The following is a 13,254-nucleotide window of genomic DNA, read 5'->3' on the forward strand; positions in this document are numbered from 1 at the left end:
AGTCAAAGGGTATGAGTACTTTCTGAAGGCACTATATACAGTTGAAGTCGGAAGTTTATATACACCTTAGCCAAATACATTTAAACTCAGTTTTTCACAATTCCTGACATTTAATCCTAGTAAAAATTCACTGTCTCAGGTCAGTTAGGATCACCACTTTATTTTAAGAATGTGAAATGTCAGAATAATAGTAGAGAGAATTATATTTTTCCGCTATTATTTCTTCCATCACATTCCTAGTGGGTCAGAAGTTTACATATACTCAATTAGTATTTGTTAGCATTGCCTTTAAATTGTTTAACTTGGGTCAAACATTTCGGGTAGCCTTCCAGAAGCTTCCCACAATAAATTGGGTGAATTTTGGCCCATTCCTCCTGACAGAGCTGGTGTAAATGAGTCGGGTTTGTAGGCCTCCTTGCTCGCACATGCTTTTTCAGTTCTGCCCACAAATGTTCTATAGGATTGAGGTCAGGGCTTTGTGATGGCCACTCCAATACCTTGACTTTGTTCTCCTTAAGCCATTTTTCCACAACTTTGGAAGTATGCTTGGGGTCATTGTCCATTTGGAAGACCCATTTGCGACGAAGCTTTAACTTCCTGACTGATGTCTTGAGATATTGCTTCAATATATCCACATAATGTTCCTTCCTCATGATGCCAACTATTTTGTTAAGTGCACCAGTCCCTCCTGCAGCAAAGAACATGTTACTGCCACCCCCGTATTCATGGTTGGGATGGTGTTCTTCGGCTTGCAAGCCTCCCCCTTTTTCATCCAAACATAGCGATGGTCATTATGGCCAAACAGTTCTATTTTTGTTTCATCAGACAAGAGGACATTTCTCCAAAAAGTACGATCTTTGTCCCCATGTGCAGTTGCAAACCGTAGTCTGGCTTTTTTATGGCGGTTTTGGAGCAGTTGCTTCTTCCTTGCAGAGCGGCCATTCTAGTAATGTCGATATAGTACTCGTTTTACTGTGGATATAGGTACTTTTGTACCTGTTTCCTCCAGCATCTTCACAGGGTCCTTTGCTGTTGTTCTGGGATTGATTTGCACTTATCGCACCAAAGTACGTTCATCTCTAGGAGACAGAACGCGTCTCCTTCCTGAGCGGTATGACGGCTGCGTGGTCCCATGGTGTTTATACTTGCGTACTATTGGTTGTACAGATGAACATGGTACCTTCAGGCGTTTGGAAATTGCTCCCAAGGATGAACCAGACTTGTGGAGATCTACAATTTTTTTCTGAGGTCTTGGCTGATTTCTTTAGATTTTCCCATGATGTCAAGCAAAGAGGCACTGAGTTTGAAGGTAGGCCTTGAAATACATCCACAGGTACACCTCCAATTGACTCAAATTATGTAAATTAGCCTATCAGAAGCTTCTAAAGCCATGACATCCTTTTCGGGAATTTTCCAAGCTGTTTAAAGGCACAGTCAACTTAGTGTATTTAAACTTCTGACCCATTGGAATTGTAATACAGTGAATTATAAGTGAAATAATCTGTCTGTAAACAATTGTTGGAAAAATTACTTGTGTCATGCACAAAGTAAATGTTCTAACCGACTTGCCAAAACTATAGTTTGTTTAAAAGAAAATTGTGGAGTGGTTGAAAAACGAGTTTTAATGTTTCCAACCTAAGTGTATGTAAACTTCCGACTTCAACTGTATACTGTTTTCTCCTAATAAACCTACAGTACTACTGTACATACCAGTTTTCTTCCAAATGTAATTATATACAGTCTTTAGACACCACATATTAATATGCTGGATTCTGCCACTGTAATATATCTAATCTGGATTCTGACACATGCTCACTGTAATATATCTAATCTGGATTCTGACACATGCTCACTGTAATATATCTAATCTGGATTCTGACACATGCTCGCTATAATATATATAATCTGGATTCTGACACATGCTCACTGTAATGTATATAATCTGGATTGTAACGTCCTGACCAGAGTTCTTATGTGTTGTGCTTGTTTTAGTGTTGAGAGGGAGGGAGAGGGAGCCAGTACGCCTGCACGGTCCGGTATATCCGGCGCCACCTTCCCGTCCCAGCCCAGTACCACCAGTGCCTACACCACGCACCAGGCTTCCAGTGCGTCTCCAGAGCCCTGTTCCTCCTCCACGCACTCTCCCTGTGGTGCGTGTCTCCAGCCCAGTACCTCCAGTTCCGGCACCACGCACCAAGCCTCCTGTGCGTATCCAGAGCCCTGTACGCACTGTTCCTTCTCCCCGCACTCGCCCTGAGGTGCGTGCCCTCAGCCCGGTACCACCAGTGCCGGTACCACGCACCAGGCCTATAGTGCGCTTTGAGAGTCCAGTGTGCCCTGTTCCTGCTCCCCGCACTAGCCTTGAGGTGCGTGTGTCCAGTCCGGTACCACCAGTTCCGGCACCACGCACCAGGCCTACTGTGCGCCTCAGCAGGTCAGAGTCGGCCGTCTGCCCAACGCCGCCTGCACTGTCCGTCTGCCCAGCGCCGTCTGAGCCATCCGTCTGCCCAGCGCCGTCTGAGCCATCCGTCTGCCCAGCGCCGTCTGAGCCATCCGTCTGCCCAGCGCCGTCTGAGCCATCCGTCTGCCCAGCGCCGTCTGAGCCATCCGTCTGCCCAGCGCCATCTGAGCCATCCGTCTGTCCCGAGCCATCAGAGCCGCCCGTCTGTCCCGAGCCATTAGAGCCGTCCGTCAGTCAGGAGCCGCTAGAGCCGTCCGTCAGTCAGGAGCCGCCAGAGCCGCCAGCCAGTCAGGAGCCGCCAGAGCCGCCAGCCAGTCAGGAGCCGCCAGAGCCGCCAGCCAGTCAGGAGCCGCCAGAGACGCCAGCCAGTCAGGAGCCGCCAGAGACGCCAGCCAGTCAGGAGCCGCCAGAGCCGCCAGCCAGTCAGGAGCTGCCAGAGCCGCCAGCCAGTCAGGAGCTGCCCGCCAGTCATGAGCTGCCTTCCAGTCATGAGCTGCCCTCCAGTCATGAGCTGCCCTCCAGTCATGAGCTGCCCTCCAGTCATGAGCTGCCCTCCAGTCATGAGCTGCCCCTCAGCCCGGAGCTGCCATTAGTCCGGAGCTGCCCTTCAGTCCAGAGCTGCCTCTCTGTCCGGAGCTGCCCTTCAGTCCGGAGTTGCCCCTCTGTCCTGAGCTACCTCTCTGTCCTGAGCTACCTCTCTGTCCTGAGCTACCTCTCTGTCCTGAGCTGTCTCCTCTATCTAGGGGGGACCTTGGTGAAGGTTCCTAGACCAGGGTCGGGGGCGAGGGTCGCCACTCAAAGGACGCTAAGGAGGGGGACAAAGACAATGGTGGAGTGGTGTCCTCGTCCTGCGCCGGAGCCGCCACCGCGGACAGATGCCCACCCAGACCCTCCTCTTGAGTTTTAGGGGTGCGTTCGGAGTCCGCACCTCAGGAGGGGGGTACTGTAACGTCCTGACCAGAGTTCTTATGTGTTGTGCTTGTTTTAGTGTTGGTCAGGACGTGAGCTGGGTGGGAATTCTATGTTGTGTGTCTAGTTTGTCTGTTTCTGTGTTCAGCCTAATATGGTTCTCAATCAGAGGCAGCTGTCAATCGTTGTCCCTGATTGAGAATCATATATAGGTGGCTTGTTTTGTGTTGGGGATTGTGGGTGGTTGTCTTCTGTCTTTGTGTTCTGCACCAGATAGGACTGTTTCGGTTTTCACATTTATTGTTTTGTTGTTTGTAGTGTTCACATATTCTTTATTAAATCATGTTGAACACTAGCCGCGCTGCATTTTGGTCCTCTCCTTCACCCCAGGAAGAAAGCCGTTACATGGATTCTGACACATGTTCACTGTAATATAACTAATTTGGATTCTTAATTGTACTCGTTCTGTCATTTCTTGATTTCTTGATTCCGTGTTTATATTTTTTATATTTTTTTGTATTGTATTTGCAAGATATTCTACTGCACTGTTGGAGCTAGTAACATAAGCATTTTGCTGCACCTGCTATAACACATGCAAATCTGTGTACGCAACCAATAAACGTTCAATTGATTATGATTTGAGAGCAGCTCCGATAGAGTATTTCCATATTTAGTTGTAAGAGTTGTATCTGTACTGTACTGATATTTAATGCAGTGTTGTCCTTCGAAACACTGGATAATGCATATAAAATAGTCACACTGGACTCTGGGCTGTAACAGTATAGCTTTTGTGGTGTCTATACCTGCGCTGGAATATACTGTAAAATCCTTCCTATCATCCCAACTAAAGGGTTCATCTTTCAGAGTGAGACAGTATTCAGCCTTCATTTATTGGGGGATATCAACATAGTCTTCAGGTTGGTCTGTATACATACTCTCAGCCTGGTGGTCACAGCTGAGCAACCTTTTGCGCCAAATCTTCATTGGGTGGTACGTGTTCCTCCAGCCCCCCTTAATAGCAGAGTGGTACAATTGAAGTGTGGCAGCTTGTCAAGCCTCAGTGGTAGGACATTATAACATGCTTTCAACAGACGTATCAAGTCAAGCAAAGCTTCCAGGGTTGTCATTTCTTTAAAATGGGAGTGCTCTCAGCTTCAGTTGGCCAGGAGTGTTATTCTGTCTTTCCATTTGAAACCATTGACGCTGCATTGTGTTGCTACACTCCATTCTGGAGTATTTTGGGAGATTGTTTCATCTGAGGCTGTATTTGTAGCCCTTGATGAAGATTGGTTGAAAGTAATTGCTGCTGGCAGATACTTTTCCTGGAATAAGAACCTTGACTTTCATCTTTGTTTTCCTTAATAGTTCTTATCTGTAATATTCTCTTATCTCTGGGAGTTAAGACGAGGTCAGTAGGGTATAATGCAACTCTGCAAGCGATCTATAAGAATCAATAGTTTCCATGACATTTTAGACGTTTAGACCATTACCGAGAAAAGTTGTTTATGTTGAATAAAAATAAATCACTTTTCACCTCTGGGAGAAGGACTAAAAGTAAATAGAAAGGGTCAGCTTCTCACTCAGATCTACATGAAGATGTTTTCTACCCCCTTTTGCCCTTAGAACAGCCTCAGTTCGTCGGGCCATGGACTCTACAAGGTGTTGAAAGTGCTTAACAGGGATGCCGGTCCATGTTAACTCCAATGCACAGGGATGCTGGCCCATGTTAACTCCAGTTGTGTCAAGTTAGCTGGTAGTGGATCTCTACTCCGAATAGCTCGTTCCATCTCATACCACAGATTATCAATTGGATTGAGATCTGGTGACTGGGCAGGCCACTGCAGTAAGCTGAATTCACAGTCATGTTCATGGAACCATTCCTGGACAATCCTAGCCTTGTGGCATGGAGCTTTATCCTGCTGAAAAAATCTATTCACAGATAGATACACTGCTGCCATGAAGGGATGCACCTGGTTGGCAATGATGTTCAGATATTCTGTGGGAATCAAATGTTGCTCCACTTTTATCAAGGGACCCAATATGAGTCATAAAAACAACCCCCACACCATCACACCACCCCCACCAGCCTGCAATGTTGACACACGGCATGATGGATGCATGTACTCATGTGGTTTCTCCATACCCTAGTCCTCCCGTCAGCTTGAAACAGCAGGAACTGGGATTCATCAGACCAGGCAATGTTTTTCCAATTCTCCAGTGTCCAGTGTTTTTTGTTCCTTAGCCCACTGCAACCACAGTTTCTTGTTTCTTGCTGAAAGAAGTGGAACTCTGTAAGATTGCCGGCTGCCATACCACATTCATGTCAAGGTACAACGAGTTGTTCATTCTTGTATAGGTCTTTGGGCACTAATGTTGTTATGGAATGTCAGTTGACTAACTGTAGCCTGTCTGTAGCTCTGCACAATTCGTGTCAGACTCCTCCGTCCTCTTTCATCAATGACCCATTTTCGACAACTGGCCTGCAGGTGGCTGGATGTCCTTTTGGTGGTGGACCATTCTTGATACACCCGGGAAACTCTTGAGTGTGAAAAACCCAGCAGCTTTGCAGTTCTTGACATACTCAAACCGGTGCTCCTGGCACCTACTACTATACCCCGTTCAAAGGCACTTAAACATGTTGTCTTGCCCATTCACCCTCTGAATGGCACACATACACAATTCATGTCTCAAGGCTTAAACATCTGTTAACCTGTTTCCCCCCTTCATCTACACTGACTGGAAAGAGTTGTGTATATCTACAATGCTGTAAACTAAATTGGAAATGGTTCCTTATGCAGGTGTCAAGGACAGCAAACAAAAAAACATAAATATGCGGCAGTAGCTCAGAGAAGAGAGGAATAGCGAGACAGACAGACAGACAGACAGACAGACAGACAGACAGACAGACAGACAGACAGACAGACAGACAGACAGACAGACAGACAGACAGACAGACAGACAGACAGACAGACAGACAGACAGACAGACAGACAGAATTTATCTTAGTTACTATATGATTCCCATTCAGACATGGATTCTGCATGGATTCCCAGTGCATTGAGTGCTGATACCTGCATCTGATCAAATATATTGTGCTATGTGTTGCAATACGGCAATATGTGTGTCTGCAGTATATTTGTGTATTTGTGACATGCACTGGCAATGGATGAGACTTCAACCACAACAAAGAAGTCTCTCGAGATGACTGGATAAGTATTAGTATGGGAGGTAATCTAATGCACTGATACACAGAAGGACACTACGCCCTTCAAAACATCTGTAACAGGACCCAGTGGACAGGATTAGACAAATACAAAAGAGCAGTATACCTGACTGGGGATCAGGTCGGAGTTTTACTGCTCAGACTCTTGTGTTTAGTATGGCTGGACTGTATAGGGGAAGGCTCGTAGGAGAATGTGGTCTGAATGAGGATGGAATTCCTGGCTGGCTACCATCCCTATTAACTACGGAGAAGTTATTTTTCTATTCTTAATTAAATCAAGTATGATCAGGCTACTTTTGATGTTTGTACAGCTCAAGGTGTGTTCAAGCGTGCAGGTATTATCAAAACGGTAACACCCAGTGTCATAACATGTTATGTGGCTGCATGTCCTTTGGGTGGTGGACCATTCTTGATACACCCGGGAAACGCGTGAGTGTGAAAAACCCAGCAGCTTTGCAGTTCTTGACATACTCAAACCGGTGCTCCTGGCACCTACTACCATACCCCGTTCAAAGGCACTTAAAAATGTTGTCTTGCCCATTCACCCTCTGAATGGCACACATACACAATCCATGTCTCAAGGCTTGAACACAGTCATAACATGTCATAATATGTCATAACACTGTTATAACCCATATATTTACACCTGTTGTGACATATTGTGTTATTTAATGGCTGGTTATGGCACCTACATAAGAGTGTCAAAACCCACATGTATTCAAATCATTTTTTCCCTGCCAAGAAGTTTCCTTTCCTTTGAAAGTTTGTTTCTTAAATCCTGTGTTGTTGTTGTAATGAATTCTTTACAGTCATGCTTTTTACATCATATTTTAAATAACTTTTAGAAAATACACTTTGACACTGTCATGAAGCATTATGTCATGACTGTCCTGATCAGGTCAGGTTACAGGAGACCACAACCCTACAGATTATCTCTCAACCCCAACAGATGAGGAGAGATCTAGGGGTCTGAAGATGTGGGGGTTTTATGACCCCTCACACCCATGGTAATTCTGAGGCCACAGAAAACATTCCCTCTCACTATGGAGAACCAGCCTCAGAACTTTAAACATGCAATAAAGGGACTTTGGAACAATGGTTTCCGTCAACTACAATGGTGGTCATGACGATAGATGGAATATGAAAATGTATGTCATTTTTGTTTTATGATTAAAGGTTAATAGATTACGTTATTATGAAAACATTGTAACGTTAAGAGTTTTCCTCGTATATGCTTGATGTTTATACATTGTACGTTGTGTGGAAAATGTCCAAATCAAAGAGAATGTTTCGGTAGAGATGAAATGTGAAGTTAGTTGTCTAAAATTGGATTTGAGTAAAATCTATACCTTGCCCCTCAAACTTGGTACGCCCAGAGAATTGCCCTGAAGGCGGTTACGCCCACTTCTGACCCGAGGGTATAAAACCTGTGAGTGCAGAATTAACATATAAGACTAAGTGACCCGAGCTGCAGCCAAAGGTCTAAAAGGTCAACGAATCCAAAACGCAACAAGTTGAAGACAAAGAAATCTTTTTCTACCCAAGCTACGGATGAGTAGCGTGTCTAAGCGGGTGTATTCAAGCCGAACCACCTAGCCTCCACTCCCCATCGAATCGTGGTATCTACACTCTTTCATCTTTACGCTGTGAGCTCTGAGCTACAGAGCTATCTGTCCTCCGAAGACCCCTTCCAGAGCGAGGACAAAGGAACAGGCCAGTAAAGCCAAAGGACACGGACATCGTGTCGTGAACACACCTAGAGAGGTGCGCAGGAGAAGTGCGTCATTGAGCAGCTTGAACGGTCCACGTGGGAAAATCCACGGAGAACCTCCACAAGTAATTACATCATTATATTCTGACTCATAACAGCGGCAGTTTGGGGCAAGGCTAGGGTTAGAATGAGCATAGCTGACAATTTCACCCAGATGTATATTCCTCTTGTGTACTTTCTCTATTTCTCTCTCTTTTAAATCCCCATTTTGGGTAACACGCGCCCTAGTGTGTTGGCCCGTTATACTAAGTTCTAATCAATAGCCTAGAATGTGTTTTTGTGTATGTGTATCTTTTATCATCATTTTAGCTTTTTAGTAAATAAACATTCAACTAAGACTGGTGTGGTGCGAATTCATTAGTGAGACCCGGGTCCGTGCAGAATCCCGGGCTATACGACGTTCAGAACGAGACTGTTAGAGGCAACTGGTTAATTAGCGGCTGTGGTAAAATCGATATTCTGATATTCTTTGAGTTAATTTGGGAAATAGAAACTCAATAAAACTAGTTTTCCCATGGTGCCCCAGGTTAATGAGTTAATAATTGCTTGATTCAGTTAATCACGTAATTAGAAACTTGTAATCAGTCGATGAGCAACAGTAGCCACATTAACTAATACAACGTCACGACAATTATGACCATCGTAATCATAAGCCAGATAGGCCTGTCATGTTATATAACATAAACATACTGTTGACACACAGGCTATGGTGTAATGGAATGTTTTGCCTTGTGTGGTAGGTTTTGTACGCAATATGTGTCACAACAGGTCAAAATATATGTGTCATGACAGTGTTATGACCATATTATAACAGGTTATGACACGTTACATCAGCTGTTATAACATATTATGACAGGGTTATGACCGTGTCATAATGTCTTATGACGCTGGGTGTCAAGTAAAGGGTTACCAAACACACAAACAAAACACACAACAACAATCTCCAGCTGACACTTTGGACATTGTGTTCCAGGAAATCCTGCCAACGACCAAATGGTAATGCAATACAGTCTCTGACGCTACAGTCAGCATATGACAAATGACCAAAAAAAGGTTGTCTCCTATTTTTTTGGACCTTGTTCTGTTTATGCTTATTCTCCTCCTCAACTTGACATTGGCGCAGGGAGAGATGATCAATGATTGCATTTTTTTTTTACTTCTCCTGTCCTCCTGTTTTCTTTCCGCCACAAGGTACCTAGCTACAGCCCCCCCCCCCCCCCCCCCTACAGTACCTCTCCTCCAGCAGACACTGACTGCCTATCTGACTGGCCTCCATCCAGACAGAACCAACTGGGCAGAAAATGTAACAGCAGCATCAGTATTTGCCACAATCAACTTGTTCTTATTAAATATTTATGTATCCGTCCTCAAGCTGCCTCGTGATAAAGACCTCACTAGATGGTCTCTGCGGTGCCCGGTTGAAATTAACATACTGTAGTGTGCAGCACGTCTTCTCTCTGGCTGTTTCAGAACTTTGTGACACAAAGCGTGATGCAAACATAGCAACAAAGAATCTGGCAGCATTATCGCCACAAGTTATTCTAAAGAAGAACAAGAGAAAACGGATGTGCAAGAACCCCCAGACAGTTTCAGCTCAGTGTTTCTCCACAGTCGGCGCCCCGTGCCTTTCCATTTTAAATCCCTTCCCACGTCCCAGTAAGAACATTAATTGAGACTAGATTTCAGGAGGATAAAGGTGCCACGTCTGCATGGATGAGACTAAATGAGTTCTGAATATGAAGAGGGGACTAAGTAGGATTCACACATAAATAATGAACACAGTTGAATCTCAGAGTGCTGTAAAATGTAGCCCTCACACATGAATTATGCATATGGTTTGGTGCTTGGCTGATCCATTTGAGATTTTATGTACTGGTGTTTTTGACAGTAAAAACCTTAACATCTGCATTCTGTTTGTCTAGTAAGAATTCAATATTACATTTCCCTATTGATGGTGAAGAATGAAATAGTATAACTTGCTTTTCACTTTGTTTGAACGTTGCATTGGTAACACTCTTAGAAAAAAAGGTGCTACCTAGAACCAAAAAGGGTTCTTTGGCTATCTCCATAGGAGATCCCTTTGAAGAACCCCTTTTGGTTCCAAGTAGAACCCTTTTGGGTTCCATCTTTCCACAGAGGGTTCTACATATAACCTAAAAGAGTTCTACCTGGAACCAAAAAACGGTTCTCCCATGGGACAGCTGCAGAACCCTTTGGGAACCCTTTTTCTATGAGTGTAGCTCTGCAAACATTTCCCTCAACTATGATAGAAGGACACAGCAATGAGTCAATGTCTTTATGTGTCCCAGCAGTTGAAATAAGCACCATATGAAGACCATGAGGCCCTCCTCGCCTCCTCGTTGCAGGGGTGTTTTGATCATGGCCTCTAGCAAATCACCTGTTAGTACTGGGATCAATGGTCTGTGTCAACCCATTTCACAGACAAGTGCTTCTGTCTGGGGGAGGAGTCAGTGACACAAACAGCTGTGATTTACATAGACAATAGGGTGAGCTTTAAGGATCACTATGGGTCACTCACCTAGTATCCTATCCATTTAAAAGCTTTTATCAGAGACAAGTCTGCCATAGTCTAGGCACTTGTTGGATTTTGTTCAATAATGCTTCCTTCATCTCCTGTTGATAAATGATCAATACAGTGTGTTACACTTATGTGTTACACCTTTCTATGGTTGAGCTGAAACTCCTATTAGACTCATCTAAAGCCACTGTCTGAGTCCAACTGAAAAGAAGCAGATACTGTCATCACTAAAGGATGCAGAAAATAAACAGAGACTGCCCTTTAAATTGCGTTCCGCTAATTACTAAGGAATCCGTTGACAGTGACTAATAGTCGTCACTGGCCTTACTAATGAGAGGCCAACGTTTGGTTTATTGGGACAGGGAGAGATTCAGCACATTCAGTGTCATTATCAGAATCATGTCCGGTCTGGAAGCCTGAGGAGAATCTGTGATAGATGACCTCATTGAGGGCCAGCTCTCATTCCTCAGCCATTTTGTTTGGATTCAATTTGGTTGGGGGCTCAAATAGATAACGCTCTGGTTAGGTGCTCGCTGTTTGCATGCATTTCACAGGGTGTCAGCGAACCAGATGCTGAAAAGAATATGTGGAAATGCAATCTAAAAGAGGGGGCAGGAAATGAAAAGGCGTTGAAAACCTCATCACACCCATCGATCTACTCTCATTGCATTTGAGGTTTTCAGAAAAATGGCTGGATTATGTTCGACAGTATAGTTTTCAAAGACAAAGGTCTGGATCCTGCTGTTGAAATCCTGACCTATACAGTCAACTTCCAAAATGTTGTCTGGCAAGAAATACCAAAATATATATATATTATACTTAAACAAAATTATACTTAAACAAAATGTTTTAATGTTAAATATTGCATTCAGTAACTGGTGGAACTAAACTCTGTTATTGTGAAAAAGTTTGTTAGCATATTTTTTTTTCTTCATTTAATTCCATACAAATTAAATATGCAATATCTCTCACCCTAAAAGGCCCCCATTTTCATCTATGTTGTTTCCCATGCCCTGTACCATTTGACAGACAGTCACCTATGTCTCAAAATTATGTTTTCCCCCACTAATGAACAGCTCTGTCCCTAAAATGCTGGTGCATCTAAAACGGTAACCATGACACGGGGTGGGAATGGAATGTAAATTAGCAAACAGTCAACTCAGAGAAGATGGTACAGTATTTATGCAGGGTCTACAAGATGTTATTGGTTCTGTGTCTTCCACTGTAAACCACAGTCCATCCACCAGGAGAAGGTCTGTGCTGATAGTTAAACATATGGCATCCCATACCTGATCGCTATTGAAAAAAATGAATGCAAATAAATGTGTTACCTATAAGTATCATAAACTTCCAAAAGTCCATGATAGTCTCCTACCTTTTAAAGACCAATGATGCTGGCGCCTCAGCAGAAAACCACTTATGGTAGGTGCTCCCATTAAAACTAGAGTTTAATATCAAAATGTGTGGGTGGACAGAGAAGATGTATGGAGGGGCTCTTTATGACATCTAATAACATTTTTATAGTCAAATCCTCCTCAGCTGTCTGGCAGAGACACAACCTGCACTAGAAAAACGACCCACAATTTGAAAGATGACACTTTCCGATGAATTATGCCATGTGCCGTTCTTAGTATCATTCTGCATTCTTCAAAGATTGTGTTTGACAATACCCCCGTCATAGTCCACAAACCATCAAGAACTGAGCAAGAAATGCCACTAGGAAAGCTTATTAATTACCATTACTAATAATACAGGTATGAAAATTGAAAATGTACATTAAACACTGTCAGACCACATAACAGTCAGAGTTATTCATAACAGTATATGTCATTTTTATTTCCTCATACAGCCTCATACAGCCCTCATACAGCCTTTGGACATCCAACACAGATAAATAATTAAACATATTCAAATCGACTAAATACCTAATGTCAGACCGACAAACCCCTTCAGAATAACATCCATGTTGGAAGTATTTTTCAGGAGTTCAAAACAGACCAGCTTGAGATTGCGTTAATAAAAAACATACTACATCTTGCCACAGTAGCATGTCTAGCCTTCTGTAGAAGTTAGTTATATAGTCTCTGCTACCTCTCAGAGAGTTCACTGCCCCTTGCTAAGCTCCTGTGTCTCAGCTCTATGTGCACAGGATATGAATAATGTGACGTTGGAGCTGAGTCTTGGCTGGTTGGCATCTTTTTCCCCCGTGCTTGCAAAAACGCTGAGCTCAGACTTTGGACCCTGATCCTCAGTGTGAACAAATTGGAGAGGATCCGACCTGGTCCCTGTACTGAGGATCCTGCTGAACACTGCCAATATAAACTGTCTATGAGACAATTACTCGTTTCCAG

Source organism: Salvelinus namaycush, chromosome 3 (genome assembly GCF_016432855.1).
Source record: "Salvelinus namaycush isolate Seneca chromosome 3, SaNama_1.0, whole genome shotgun sequence".
Lineage (NCBI taxonomy): Eukaryota > Metazoa > Chordata > Actinopteri > Salmoniformes > Salmonidae > Salvelinus > Salvelinus namaycush.